Raw genomic sequence first — 12,078 nt, forward strand, 5'->3', positions numbered from 1 at the left:
GGTTCACCCCTTCATTTGACAGATTAAAAACTGGCGTCCAGAGAAATCTGGTGAATTGCCCCAAATCCCCACAGACCATGAGACAGGTAGCATTTGAATCCAGGTCCTCTGACTCCAAAGCACTCTTTCCCATATACTAGAATCCCTCTTCAATTCCCTCTTCTGAACAGGCATTACCCCATGACAGGAATATTCTCTTTCCACCACTTGGTGTCTGTCAGTCCCTTCAGAGCTTCCAGAACTTTCACCTACAAGACATTATTCATGCTCCTCCCCTAAAATTATGCAGTATTCCTTTGTATCTGTCTTGTATTGATCTGTGTTTATATTGCAAGCTCCTTGAGGGTAGTAACCACTTTATTTGCAATGTTTTTCACTCCTAAACAACCTCTGAACTCACAAGTAAAATCCCCTGAGGAGAAAGAAAACTTGGGTTTAAGGTATTCTGTGGGTCCATACTCCTAAAACATTATCTCTTTTTTTAAATTAATTTTATAATTATAAAATTTTTGACGGTACATATGCATGAGTAATTTTTTATAACATTATCCCTTGTATTCATTTTTGCAAATTTTCCCCTCCCTCCCTCTACTCCCTCCCCTTGATGACAGGCAATCCCGTACATTTTACATGTGTTACAATATAACCTAGATACAATATATGTGTGTAAATACCATTTTCTTGTTGCACATTAAGTATTAGATTCCGAAGGTATAAGTAACCTGGGTAGAAAGACAGTAGTGCTACCAATTTACATTCACTTCCCAGTGTTCCTTCTCTGGGTGTAGATGTTTCTGTCCATCATTGATCAACTGGAAGTGAGTTGGATCTTCTTTATGTTGAAGATTTCCACTTCCATCAAAATACATCTTCATACCACATTGCAGTGTATAGTGATCTTCTGGTTCTATTCATTTCACTCAGCATCAGTTGATTTAAGTCTCTCCAAGCCCCTCTGTATTCCTCCTGTTGGTCATTTCTTATAGAACAATAATATTCCATAACCTTCATATACCATAATTTACCCAACCATTCTCCAACTGATGGACATCCATCATCTTCCAGCTTCTAGCCACTATGAAAAGAGCTGCCACAAACATTTTGGCACATACAGGTCTCTTTCCCTTCTTTAGTATTTCTTTGGGATATAAGCCCAGTAGTAGCACTGTTGGGTCAAAGGGTATGCACAGTTTGATAACTTTTTGGGCATAATTCCAGATTGCTCTCCAGAATGGCTGGATTCTTTCAACTCCACCAACAATGCATTAGTGTCCCAGTCTAAAACATTATCTCGTAAGCCCTTATCAATGCACTTACCTAAAACAATCAGCCAATATACACAGTAATGTATAAGGCATTTATAGATCAGCAGTAAATAAGAGTTTAAAAAATTCCCCCTAAGCTTGGGGAATATTTCCCATAATACACATCATCAGTGGAAGGAGTCAAAATATGCTACATTAGTAAAGGGAGAGGCTCATATTTAGGGCAAAGCAGCATTCATCTTTGGCATTTCAGGACCCCCAATATCCTCTCTCTTTTGGTTATGTTCTCTTTCTTCTTCCCCCACAAAGGCTCGATATTGGGCAGATCAGTTAGCTGGGCTCTCTGGACTTGTTCTCTATCTCAGATCCTGATTGCTAGACTAATATTACCTTGAATCCATAGTTGATTCTCTTCTCTGTTGCCTTGGGTCATATTCAACAAAGCTGTTTTCTCCTTCAAGTTTTTTATATTCCACCTATTCCCTGTTGATAAAGGGTCTCCTATTGGTTAGGTAATTTTCACATTGAGACAAAATGGTAATAGGGGGAGGAACAAGAAAAAAAGCAAAGCTAGATTTACTTATCAAGATCTAGATTCCTCTTCCGTAATTGGCTCTCCTCTAGAGTATCAAAGGTCACATTCCTTAGAGATTCTCCCAATTTAATTCAAGTTTGAAAATGTCTCCATTTTGATGTTGTTGTTGTGTCCTTTGTTCTCAAGGAGGATAATGATATCAGGAAAGTAATATCAGGATAAGCAAATGAACTGGATTTAAGTGAGACAATTTTATAAAAAGTCAACAAAGGCATGGCTCATCCTTTGAAGCTAATGACTGACTTTCTTTAATTCCATCAAGCTTTGCCTACAAGCTTCTTAACTTCTTTACATATCATTTAAAATTTTAATTTATCCTTCAGTTTATTTGTGCTTTTCTTGATAAAGATACTGGAATAGTTGGTCATTTCCTTCTCCAGTTCATTTTAAAGATGAGGAAACTGAGGCAAACAGGGTTAAGTGACTTTCCCAGGATCACACAGCTAGGAAGTATCTGAGGTCAAATTTGAATTTCAAGCCTAGAACTCTATTACATCACCTAGCTGTCTCCCCAAATCTGAATACATTACCTCTATTGCCCCTCCTTATATTATATGATTCAACTGGTTCTAGGAAGAGAGGAGAATCCATTGGTCCATGGTCTTTTGACACTCCCCCCTCCACTACTTGGTTCTATCTTTGTTTCTCTAATGCCTAGAACAAAGCTTAGTGAATGCTTGTTGAATTCTCATTCTTCTACTGCACTATTTCTACTACTACTTCTACTAGCTCTTGGGGAACAGAATTTCAATCAGGCAATAAGCACTTATTAAGTGCCTACTATGTGGCAGGACTGTACTGAGAAGTAAAGATAGAAAGGGAAAAACAGTCCAATGCCCTCAGTCTTGTAGGGGATGCAACATATAAGTAATAACATGACCAAGATTTTTAAAAATAAATTAACAGTGAAAACACTGGCATTCTTTTCCCAACATCCAGTGCACTGCTCTGCACACAGTAGGTATTTTGACAATGCTTAAAGAATTTTGTTGTATTGCATTTGGAAATGATATAGAAGTTTTGTTGTATCCGTATTTTGAAGATATCTAATGACTAACGTGGTTAATTTGGTAAGGTCATCTTTGGGGGGGGGGGGGGTAAAAAACAAAGTTGAATGCATCCTAGATTGGTTTCTTCACTCATTGAATAAACATTTATCTGATGTCTGCCATATACAAGATTGAACAAGCATCTGAGTGTCCTGCACTTAGTGAGTATTTAGTAAATATTTATCAAAACCCTAAGAGACTATGCCACTCTTAAACCCTTTAAGTAGGTAAGAAACAAGGAAAATAGGTGGTAAAGTGGATAGAATACTAGTTGTGGAGTCAAGAAAACCTAAGTAAAAAACCTGCCTTAGACAATTACTAATTATGTGACCTTAGACAAGTAATTATCCTATTTGCCACAGTTTCCCCATCCATAAAATGGGTCTAAAATAATATCTGCTTCCCAGGGTTATTATGAAGGTCATATGAGATAATACTTGAAAAATGCACAGAGCCTAGTACATAGTAAACATTATTAAAATTCTTATTATCGCTGTTGTTATTTTTTATTTTATTTTATTTTATTTTATTTGCCTCATTATTTAAGAGAAGAGTTGCTTCAGTCTTGGTGTTCCCTTCCACTGGTGAACTCCCAGGACCAGCCTCTAGTGTCTTGAAATGCTGTGATGCCCTCATCACCACCTCCAAAGGCTTCCTAAATAAACATGGATATTCATGGATCAAAGGAGATTTGAAAATAAATTCAACAATATGGTAAGTGGAAAACCAATAATAACATTATGGACTATTCTATTAATCAAGATGGAGTCTGACTTGAGGGAACCTTATCTTGCCCCTGGTTCTAGTGGGAAGGCAGTAGAATTATGGGAAGAAATTGCCCAGTGAAATAATAGTGGGATGTTGGCCAGAGTGGAAAGAAATGCCTATTGAGCACTTCTCCATTTTCTTCTTATTTTTATCCAACTACCCAGAAACCAATAGGCTCCTTCTGGGCCTCTTAAGGAAGAAAGGAGATAAATGTGGGGAAGATTATTTGGATGCTTCATGTCCAGGATCTGGCACTCCCTCCAGAGGCTTAGCAGGTTTGATAAGAGATAAATCACTAGGGATGGAATAAAAATGAGGACAGAAATGGAGATGTGTGAACTGAGGTTTTGGAAATGTTTGGCTAACACTGAGGACTTTACAAAAGGGCACGCTGATTGATGTAGCACACTGATAGGTAGATAGATAGAGATGCAAGTAGGTAGAGGAAGGAGGAAGGAAAGAAGGAAGGAAGGAAGGAAAGAAGGAAGGAAGGAAGGAAGGAAGGAAGGAAGGAAGGAAGGAAGGAAGGAAGGAAGGAAGGAAGGAAGGAAGGAAGGAAGGAAAAAATGAATGAAGGAAGGAAGATATACAAGTAAACAAATACCCATTATAGATTTATGAGGAATATTTCCCTCTTCTGGAACTTTTGGAGAAGTTTGAAAATAATTTGACTAGAGGCAGCCAACCTCAAGGATGTTTGAGAGAGGATGGGTGAAACAGAGAAATGAAAGGAGGTGGATAGGACTTCTCTATAACCTTTCATATAACCACTTGTACCCCTTTCATTTCAATGGGAAGCCATATTGACCCCCAGAGTTTGGATAAATCCCTCATGGCGACCTATGAGAGACTGCAGGTGAACGTTCCATTGGATAGGTATACTTGGACAGGTAAGATGTTTTATTATGGGAGAGTGCACCCACACCAAGGGGACCATAAATTTATTGGAGTATGATTATAGAACACTGTATATTTTTGTGGGTCTTGAATGCTTTGGCAGCATGGCAAGCCAATGGAACCCAGAATACTGTTTTTAAATAAAGTAAACAGGATTCAAAAGGAAACCAATTATGTGAAAATAAAAATTATTTTTTCCACCCAGATTTGTGTGCCCTCCTAAAATACAAAAGTCTTAGTCTGGTTTTAAAAAGCTTAAAATTAAAATAAGACTTTGGTATTTTGATAACAAATATTACCATAGACTTTTTAGGATCCTAGCTTGTGAATCTCTGATATAAAAGGAAGCAGCACTGAGGCACTGAGCTGACCAGAAGCTTCTCTGGGAGAGGGAGTCTCCTTATCTTGGAATTCCTTTTCTCTTTAAAATCTCAGATCCAATCCCTATCACCAGAAAGGAAGGAAGAACACATTTATTAAATGTCAATTATAGGCAGCTAGATGGCACAGTAGATAGAGTTCCAGGCTTAGAAGACTTGCCTTCCTGAGTTCAAATCTCGCCTGAGACCAGTTGTGCGACCTGGGCAAGTCCTTTAACCCTATTTGCCTCAATTTCTTTGTTAGTAAAATGGCCTGAAAAAGGATAAAGAAAACCTTTGTCAAATAAATCCCATATGGGGTCATGAAGAGTAAGATAACAAAGTCTGTGTACCAGACACTGTGCTAAGTATTTTATAGCCATTACCTCATATTGATCCCCTCAATTATCCCATGTAGTAGGTATTATTATTCTGATTTTATAGAGGAGACTAAGGCAGACAGAGGTTAAATGACTTGCCCAGGCTCATACAGATAGTAAGTGCTCAAGGTTCAATTTGAACTCAGATTTTCCTGTCTCCAAGGACAAGGACTCTCTCCATGGCACCCCCCAAGCTTCAAAATGTTGGGAAAGATGGAGAACCTACACCTGTAGATGCACTGGAACATTTTATTATAATAACAACGGATATTCCCAAAGCTCTTTCAAGCTTTTTATAGCATAATCTTATTTAGGACACACAACAAACTTGTAGAAGACACTACAACAGGTTTTGCTATCCTGTTTTAGAGAGGAAGAAACAGATTCCAAGAGGTTCCATGATGAATGAGGGATCATACAGTAGTGTCAGAACAGAGATTTAAAGCCATATCTAATCTGATCTTAGGACTATGGCTATACCCATTCAACCATTCTGACTTCTTAATATCGTGGAGTCTTAGAAAGAAAAAATCATGGTGATCCGGTCAATCATTCTTTTGTACTTTCATTAGTTTACAAGCGAACATTTTTCCCTGTTCAACCTCCATAGCTGAACAAGTAGGATCAGACACAGGGCCTCCCTGCCTCCATCTGTCTGGTAGTCAGTAGCAAAGCCAGGATTTGGACAGCTTCAGATGGGTCTTGAGGACAGGACCAATGTGGACGTGGGATTTGGAGATGGCGTGCAAAGCGGGGCAATATACCAGAGTGGAAATTGTGAAGACCGAGTTAGCATCCTAGATACCTTAGAATCAGCCGGAGTCAGGATAAGCAAAAGTCCTTGATCTTTATTCTTGGTCTTCAGGGGTAGAAGTGAAGGGAATGTACGCGTAGGATCTCAGTGACCTCTCCTCTTTGTCTCCCTCTCAGAAGTGACCCTGGCTAGTCTTACTCCACCCTTAGTCCCTCCTACAATTCTCTGTATACACCAAATGATTGGTTCAGCACAGGATAGTGGGAAGGGCCATTTTCCAAGCATATTCTTATAGAGTATTATCCAATTGGTAATTAGCCTTAAGTGCTCAGTGGTCTGACCTCTCAGTGCATCAACTCAAAGTTTCAGCCCTTTACAGGAAATAATCCTGAATTTGGAGTCAAAAGACATGATTTCCAATTCTGGCTCCACCACTCACTCCCCACTACCTTAGAGCTGATCACCCCCAATCCCTGCCTCATTTTCCCCATCTTTCAAAATGAGAAGATTGAACTGGATGCCTTATATGGGGTTGTTTCCAGCTCTGAATTCCATGAAGTTGAAAGGGTGATTTCAGAATGGAGGGATGGACTTCTCCAACATGAGAGAATTGGATTGCTTCGTGTTGTAGAGAATTGATCATTACTAATAGAGAGCATTGGGAATGGACTCCATTTAGAGGTCTTTCCTAGATTGTTCTTTCTCAGAGGACATTGTAGAAAGGAGGAGGGGTTGGACTCAATGACCTTTAAAGTCTCTTCCATTTCTAAGTCTCTGAATCTTGGGAGCCTTTAGTTTCATAAAAGTGGGATGACAAGGGAGGGGTCAGAGTGGGGCAATGACTTAAAGCTGCCTCAAAAACTTCCTCCTTGTGTGACTTTGGATAAATCACATAATCTTCCCAGGCTTCAGTTTCCCTATTTTTTTTAAAAATAAGGGATAGTTAAGACTCCATAGCTTTAGAGTGTCCCAAATCCTAAGAAATAGGTGTATGAAGGGCAAACTTTCCCTCTCTAGGTCTCAGTCTTTCTTTTTGCTAAAGGGAGGTTTGAATTAGATGGCTTCCAGAGGTATTTTCTTTGGGTTCTATAGCTATGATTCTGCCATTTGCACCCAATTTTCAAAAATCAGTGATCAGAGCTCCCATGCTCTCATACTTTGTTGACTGGCTTGGAGTACAAAGGGTTAAAAGAGAGAATCCACATTTCCCAACAAGGACACTGCCAATGATTGCCTGATCCCTCCCCCCCCAGGGGAGAGGGGAGACAGGACAGGGCTGCTGCAGCTGACTTCTGACCCTTCTGCTGATGTTGAGAAGAGAAGGCTTTGTGGGCTGCTTCTCCTTGGAATGAGCATTCTGGATATGAATGGAAAGATGCCATTCCATTGGAAAGGGATCAGATTTCTTTCTGGGCTGCTAAAAAGGAAAACACAGTTATTAATGCAGAAACGTGTAAAATAATCATCTGGGACAGGGGAGAGAGGAAAGTAAGGAGGGCAGGAGAAGAGAGGAAGGGAAGAAGAGAGAAAGAGAGGGAAAGGGAAGTAGAGAGGAAAGGAAGAAGGGAGAGGGTTGGGGAGAGAGAGAGAGAGAGACAGAAAGAGAGACAGAGACAGAGAGAGACAGAGAGAGAGAGGGAGGGAGAGAGAGAGAGAGAGCTCACAAATGGAGGAGCCTGCTAGCATACTAATCAGCAAAGGGATTTAGGGATCCTTGTAAAAAATAAAAACAAAAAAAATCCTCTTCAAATCCTCATCTTACTACATTGCTCTTCTCAAACAAAAATAAATAAAAGAGTACAAGATACTGGAATACATCAATAATGAAAGAGAATGCAAGTGTAGAAACGTCCAGGTATAGGAGACAAGAGTGGATTGGTCACTGTTGGTAAGTGCCCCAAATTCTAAAGTAGAGCATCTCTACTAAGGGAAGATGGATGGGATGGTGGAAGGTACACGAAGATGAAAATAGTTGTTGTTCATGTTGCTGCTGTTGTTGTTTTCCCTTGGCTTATTTAGCATGTTTGTAACTAAACAATAATATACCCTCAAAGACAGTAAAGGAAAGACCTCCAAAGGGAATGAATGAAATGCACATAATGGAAGGCATTGTGTAAATTGGAATTACTATGGGTTCTTATAGATGGGAAGAGATTGAAAGATTTTATCATCCCTGACAGAAGTGTCCAGTTATTGGAGACTCTAGCAAGCAACACACATTTATTATTGTGCTGTAAGCAACAGAGAATTCAAGAAAATACAGGAAGATTTCTCTGAACTGATACACAATAAAATAAGCAAGAACTAAAAAACAAATGCATGATGATTCCAAAAAGTTAAGATCAAAAGAGAGGAAGGAAGGAGGGAAAGAAAGAAGGAAAGAAGGAAGGAAGGAAGGAAGGAAGGAAGGAAGGAAGGAAGGAAGGAAGGAAGCAAGGAAGGAAGGAAGGAAGGAAGGAAGGAAGGAAGGAAGGAAGGAGGGAAGGAAGGAAGGAAGGGAGGGAGGGAGGAAGGGATGAGAGAAAGGAAGGAAGGGAGAGAAAGAAGGAAGGGAGAGAGGGAGGGAGAGAGAGAGAGAGGGAGGAAAGAAGGAAGGAAGGAAGAAAAGGAAGGAAGGAAGGAAGGAAGGAAGGAAGAAAAGGAAGGAAGGAAGGAAGGAAGGAAGGAAGGAAGGAAGGAAGGAAGGAAGGAAGGAAGGAAGGAAGGAAGGAAGAAGCTAGATATTCTTGGTTTGGGGGAAGTAATGATGAGATGCACCTCCCTCTCTTCTTGGAAAGGGGAAAGACTGTGGGTATAAAGCATTGAATATGCTATCAAATATGTAATGATAGTTTACTAGCAGAGGGGTGAGATATCCAGAAATTATTGTAACCAAGAGCCATCAATACTTTTTCAAAAGATCATCCTGTCCAGGATCTTCCATCTTGCAGACAAGGAAATAGGGAACCAGAGAGAAGTCAGAGCTAGAAAGGACCATACAACTGACCTAGCCTCCACTGCCATTTTTGAGAGGAACAAACTGAGCTCCAGAGATTGGCTCCTGGAAGATCTCATGGATATGTGGACCCACAACCCAAGTCTCTCAACAACCAGCCTAGGATTACTTTTGTGAGACGATGGTAGCCAATCTACAAGAATATCCTTCAGCCTTGATGGCAAGGTTGTCACTGTCCAAATAGTTTTCTTATCTAGAAAAAAAAATCACAACATTGTCTCGCCATCCCAGCTGACCATTTTTCATTTTGGACAACACATCCATTTAGAAAATGGCAAATGTACCAACCTAAAATGAATTCTGACATGTTGGCAAGAGAGCAGCAAGGGCCCAGGTGGTTGGCACTCATCACAGGATGGCAGAGGGCCATTAGTCAAGACCATCAGGATGAAGAGGCCTGAGTTTTCTTCTCAGGCCATTCACTGGATTGATATGGAGCTCAGTGTGCCAAACTGTAAAAGGGGTAGAATAAGACTACACTGCCTGAGTGTCTTTAGTGGGTAGAGGGACGTGCCAGATTGTACGGTGAGCTAAAGTATGATAGTTTTATGGTTTCAAAAAAGATCTGGCAAGATACAAAATTGTACTCTGATTTCCTTGTCTTCTGCTGGCCTTTGGGACCTAAATCCCAATATTCCTCCTTCCTTCCTTGAAAAAGGATTCTCTCCTCTCTTCCCTTATTATAAGCTGCCTTTCCTAAGTATATGGATTATAGTTGTAGGACTTAAATGGCCTTAAAAGGTCAGCTTGCCCAACCCTCTTGCTCTACAGTTAAGGAGACAGGCCAAGGAATATTAAGTGACTTGAGCAATATCATAATGTAATAAGCATCAAATTTGGCATTAGGTCCTCCCTCTCCAGAGTGAGTGCTCCCTTCAAAATCTTACTGTGAGTAGGAGGAGAAGGAAGGGAATAAGCATTTATAGGGCTCTTGCTGTGTGCTAAATCCTTTGCAACTATCACCTGCTTTAATCCCCATCACAACCCTGTGAGGTTGCTGCTATTGTAGTTAAAGAAATTGAGATGCCCTGAGTTGCCCAGGATCACACAGCCAGGAAGCAAGGAATCTGGTTAAGAGGAGAGTCCAAGAATCCCATTTTCTGAATCTAGTCTCCAGACTCCCTACTATCTCCCTCCCCAAATCCCTTTTCCCTAAACCCAACCTAAAAGGGGGGAGAAGAGGGGGAGGTTGGAGACGGTAGGAAATCTCCCTGCATTGTTCCCTGTCTTCTCATTTGAGTCTCCAAGGAGATTAGAGTGAATTAATTAGGAGAGGAGTGTGCTTGGGGCTTTGTAGATCCTGAAAATGAACATTTTCTCCATCTTTAGGAACTTACCCAGCCACCCAAAGAGATGTGCTTGCCCTGAGGATACAGTGCTGATGGAGCCACAAGGAGACTTGGAGGATGATGGGAAGTCAGCATTTGAAGAGACCCTCCTTTGTACTCTTGAAAAATTTTGAGGAACCTCCCCCCCTAAAGAGCTTGGGTTTGGGTGGGTTACACCTTCAGATATCTACCCTATTAGAAAGCAAAATCTCTTATTGTTATTAGGAAAATTGTTTTGACCTTCCAGACCTCCTGAGAGGGTACCAGGGGCCCCCAGTAATCCCTGACCCTGCTGGCTAGAATATCAGAGCTGGAAGGAGCCTCAGAATAGAGAATGGCAGAGCTGGGAGAAAACTTAGAATGGCAGAGGTCACAGGGGTCTTAGACCCCAGAACATTGGAGCAAGAAAGGCCCCCTGGAGTTTTATTTCTTCTCCCTGGATGATTTTGAGTGCTTCTTACCTTAAATTCCTGGAGTCTTTCTTCCTTTCTGTTTTATTTACTCCACTAGTAATCTTAGCATTCCTCTCTAATTATCCAGATCCCCCACTGAGGAATCTTTTGAAGATCTTATCCCTTACCCTAGCTCCTCCCCACCCCAGCCTTGTACTCTTGGATCCATCAACTCGGGCCTCCTGGCTGTTCTCCCAATAAGACGCTTCATCTCTGACTTTCCCCCACGCTGAAATGCTCTCCTTCCTCACCCTGCTGTTTCCTCTGACTTCCTCTAAGTCCCAACTACAATCTCATCTTTTATAGGAAGCTTTCCCCAACCCCTCTAGTGTCTTCCCTCTATTAATTAGCTTTTATTTAATTTATTTTGCATTTATTTAATTTATAATGTATTAACTAATTATATACACACATATGTATATATGTGGGTTATATAAATGTAAATATGAGCACATGTATATATATATACACACATATATGTGTATATTGTATATCTATTCATTCTATTTATTCTATCTATTCATTCTGTCTATTCTATCTATTCATTCTTTCTATCTATTCTATCTATTCATTTTATCTGTCTATTCTACCATCTCTCTGTCTATCAATGGGACATCATTTTTGGTATATTTTCTCCTCCTCCACATCAGACTGTGAATGCCTTAGAAACAGGACTGTCTTTTTGCCTTTCTTTACAGCCCCAACTCATTAGCACAGTGTCTGACACACAGTAGGTGCTTAATAAATGCTTGTCGATAACTTGACTTAAACCTCCTTGCCTACTGAATAATATTCAAATGCCTTGTCCTGTCATGACCCTCCATTATTCTGTCATTCAAGGCTTCCCAAATTGGGTTCCTCTTAATTATCCAGACTTGTCTCCCCTCCACACGATTCACATATAAATATTAGATGTCCTCACCAAACGAAAGTGTTCCCAAACCGTCCCCACTCGGGGTTCTCATCCTGCTCCTTTAAGTCTCTTCCTGTCTTTTCTTTCTTCCTGCCTTTTCTTATTCCATCCCCCATATCTGGAATGAGCTCTTTTGACCAATGATGACATTTTGAAGGCCAAACTCAGGTGCCCCTTCCCTTCTCCCCTCCCTCCCACTATCTTCCTTTCACTTTGACCCCCGCTTCCCCAAGATCTCGAATTTTTATAACACTAAATATTTTCTGGGGCTCAGTGCTTAGAAAGTTGGACAAGAACGAAGGACCTGGCTTTAAATCAATCCT

General features: G+C 40.5%; 1 long non-coding RNA gene across 1 annotated transcript in view; it reads left to right on the forward strand.

Moving 5' to 3' along the window:
* LOC141553106 (uncharacterized) overlaps positions 1-11,094 on the forward strand; it is a 28,570-nt gene extending 17,476 nt beyond the window's left edge. The window contains exons 2-3 of the long non-coding RNA XR_012485283.1: positions 3,457-3,623; positions 10,392-11,094. This is a non-coding gene — a long non-coding RNA (uncharacterized LOC141553106). The remainder of the gene's footprint in view (positions 1-3,456; positions 3,624-10,391) is intronic.
* The last annotated feature ends 984 nt before the right edge of the window (positions 11,095-12,078 follow it).

Source organism: Sminthopsis crassicaudata, chromosome 2 (genome assembly GCF_048593235.1).
Source record: "Sminthopsis crassicaudata isolate SCR6 chromosome 2, ASM4859323v1, whole genome shotgun sequence".
In the NCBI taxonomy this organism is placed as follows: domain Eukaryota; kingdom Metazoa; phylum Chordata; class Mammalia; order Dasyuromorphia; family Dasyuridae; genus Sminthopsis; species Sminthopsis crassicaudata.